This window comes from Peromyscus eremicus, chromosome 3, assembly GCF_949786415.1.
Source record: "Peromyscus eremicus chromosome 3, PerEre_H2_v1, whole genome shotgun sequence".
In the NCBI taxonomy this organism is placed as follows: Eukaryota; Metazoa; Chordata; class Mammalia; order Rodentia; family Cricetidae; genus Peromyscus; species Peromyscus eremicus.
Genome location: NC_081418.1, coordinates 125,736,943 through 125,740,430, shown reverse-complemented (window position 1 = coordinate 125,740,430; position 3,488 = coordinate 125,736,943).

Genomic DNA, 3,488 nt, shown 5'->3' with positions numbered 1-3,488 from the left:
CTTTACTGAAGGAAATTTTCCTCATGAATAGATGGAAGAACATCTGAAAAGCAGACCCAACTCCTGCTGTCCTGCAGTGGGCAGCTCTTACCAGTAGCTCTCACCCCTGCCTTCCCAGACCGCATCTCACTGTTCTGAACCTTCTACTTCCTGGTGATGGGTGGACATGTTTTCCCCTATTCTTTACTAAGCACAACTGGAACCCTCTGGACATGTTTGCAATGCTCCTGTAGTTCCAGCTACCTGGAGGGATGAGGCAGGGGCATCACTTGAGCCCAGCAGCGTGAGATCCATTTGGGTAATATCATGAGATTCCATTTCAAAAGCAAATGAGCAAATAAACCAATCCCCAGAAATCACTCTATATTTTTAGTCTTAATTATATGTACGAATATGTGGGGTATGTGCACCTAAGTGCAATTACTCAAGGAGGCCTGAAGGGGGCACTAGATTCACTGGAGCTGGAGTTACATGTGGTTGTGAGCTGCCTGATATAGGTGCTAGGAACTGAACTTGGGTCCTTTGCAAGAACAGTACTCATTCTTAGCCACTGAGCCACCTCTCCAGCTCCAAGACACTGATTGTGTGTGTGTGTGTGTGTGTGTGTGTGTGTGTGTGTGTGTGGATTTTTTGTTTGTTGGTTTGTTTTGTTTTTTGTTTTTTAGACAGGGTCTCACTATTTTGCCCTGGCTGTCCTAAAACTTGCTACATAGGTCAGCTGACCTTGGACTCACAAAGATCTGCCTGCCTTTGCTTCCAGAGTGCTAAGATCAAAGGTGTACAATAGTACACCCTGTCCAGATATTCTTAAGATAAGCACAAGGCTGACAGGTCTCAGAGATGCAGAGGCCAACTAACCATGAAAGTTGGAAGCCCAAGAGTGACCTGAGGATGAGTTCCCTGGACTCTTGCTTGGCCACACAAATAAAAGTATGAGGTACAGTCAGGAACCAGGGGTGCAAACAGCATGAGAACTTCCAAGCAAAGCCCACTGTGTCTAGTCCAAGGCCCTAGAAAGGGAGAGCCTGGCAAAATGGAAGCTTTCCAGTCATAATTGACTCTACTCCAGCCAAGCCCCGCAGAAGACCCTGAAACATATGCTCACTCTTGCCAGTAAAGAGACACCAACACAACTTAGCCTTTCCACACGGTTCTCTACTGTGGTGATTTGAATAAGAATGGCCCCCATTAGCTCATATATTTGAATGTTTAGTCATCAAGGTGTGGCACTACTTGGGAGGGGTTGGGAGGCATGGCCTTGTTGGAGGAAGTGTATTGCTGGCAGTGGGTTTTGAGGTTTCAAAAGTCCAAGCCAGGCCCAGAGTCTCTTTCTTCCTGCTGCCTGTGGATCTGGATATAGAACTCTCAGTGACCATGTCTGTTTGCACACCACCATGCTCCCCATCATGATGACAATAGACTAAACCTCTGAAACCATAAGCAAGCCCCAACTGAATGCTTTCCTTTATAAGAGTTGTCATGGTCATGGTGTCTCTTCACAGCAATAGAACACTGACTACAACACCTACAGACACCACTAGAGAGCAGGTCTCTCATTTCCATCAGGGGGTGACAACCCTGTACCCCCACAGTGGTGGCACTTGGGAGCAGGAGCCCTCAGTCTCTTCTAGTGTCAGCAGAAACTGAGTGGGGTGAGGTCACTTCCACCTGGAGCTAATGCAGCACATCTCCCTGAAATGGCCCCTTCTGCCCTAAACAGGGTCCTATGAGACCAGATTCAACAGAAGCCTGAAATGGGACCAGGGGCCCCTAACATAGTCCGGAACAGTGCCCACATTTCCATCAGCAATCACTTGTGGGGCAACTGCAAGTAAAAGTTTAAAAGATAAAAGCCGGGCGGTGGTGGCACACGCCTTTAATCCCAGCACTGGGAGGCAGAGGAAAGCAGATCTCTGTGAGTTCAAGGCCAGCCTGGACTACAGAGTGAGTTCCAGGGAAGGTGCAAAGCTACACAGAGAAACCCTGTCTCAAAAAACAAAACAAAAAAGATAAGAGCTGGGGCTGGAGAGATGGCTCAGATGATTAAGAGCACTTGCTGCTCTTGCAGAGGACCTGAGATTGGTTTCCAGCACCCACACTGGACATATTACAGATGGCAGTAATTCCAGTTCCAGGGGATCTGATGCCTTCTGTTGGCTTCTGTGGGTACCAGGTACATACATAATGTGCGCGCGCACACACACACACACACACACACACACACACACACACAATATGTGTATACATATAGACAAAATGCATACACATAATATAAAAACAAATAGATCTTTCTGGGTTTTTTTGGACGTAACTTAGTTATTACAATGATTGCCTAGCATTTGAGATCTGGGTTTGATCCTAGCACTACCTAAGTCAGGCATGGTGGTACAGGCCTGTAATCCTAATCCTGGCACTTTGGAGGTGGAGGCAGGATGATAAATTAGAATTTCAAGGTCATCGTTGACTACATGTGGGTTCAAGGACAGCCTGGAATACAGGAGACTCTCTTCCGGAAACAAGCAAACAAAAATGGGGGCCAGAGAGACGGCTCGCTGGTCAAGACTGCTTGCTCTTCTCTCAGAGGACCTGCGTTCCTTTCCTAGCACTCATGTGGGGCAGCTCACAATCACCTGTAACTCCAGTTCCAGGAGATCTGACACCCTCTTCCAACTGCAAGTCCCTTCCAGAAACCTGCACACACACACACACACACACACACACACACACACACACTAAAAAATAATAAAAATTTAAAGAGACAATAAAGAAGGAACAATAGAAAGATACAAAAGTCTCCCGATAGTCTGAATTTTTTTTTTTTAAAAACTGTCATAAAGTGTTTCAGGGTTCAAATGTGAACGTACTTGACATAAATACAAAAAAATTATCAGGAAAAATAGAAAGTATAAGGAAGAGCTGGATGGAGATTTTAGGATAAAAATATTTGAAATGCAAACCCCACAGATGAGCTCATCAGCACAGTGGAGGGAACAAAGTAAAGACAGGGAACTGGCCGGGTAGCCATGTCTATAAACCGAGCACTTCAGAAGCAGAGGCAGGAGGACTGTCACAAGCTCAGGGCCATTCCAATCTACCACAGGGAACCAAAACCAAACCAAAACAGAGAGAGTGAGTCAACTGGGAGATTAATCAATAGAAACCACTCCATTTCAACACAAGAGAGGAATCGACTACATTTAAAATAATAAAGCAAGCTCCAAGGAGCTACGGAACTAATACAATAGATTTCATACTTATGTAATAACATTGAAAGGATATAAGACAGTAAAGATGAATTGTACCGGGGGGAAAAAAAACCCTGCTAGATTTTCCTAAATTGACAGACAATGCAGAATGCGTTCCTTAAACCTGACAGAAACAACTGATGGAAACAAGGTTTATTCTTGCTCACTGTTTTGAAGGGATTTCAGTCCATCAGAGCAGGGCAGGGGGGCATGATGGGACAGCTCCCTGGAGGGGGACCATAT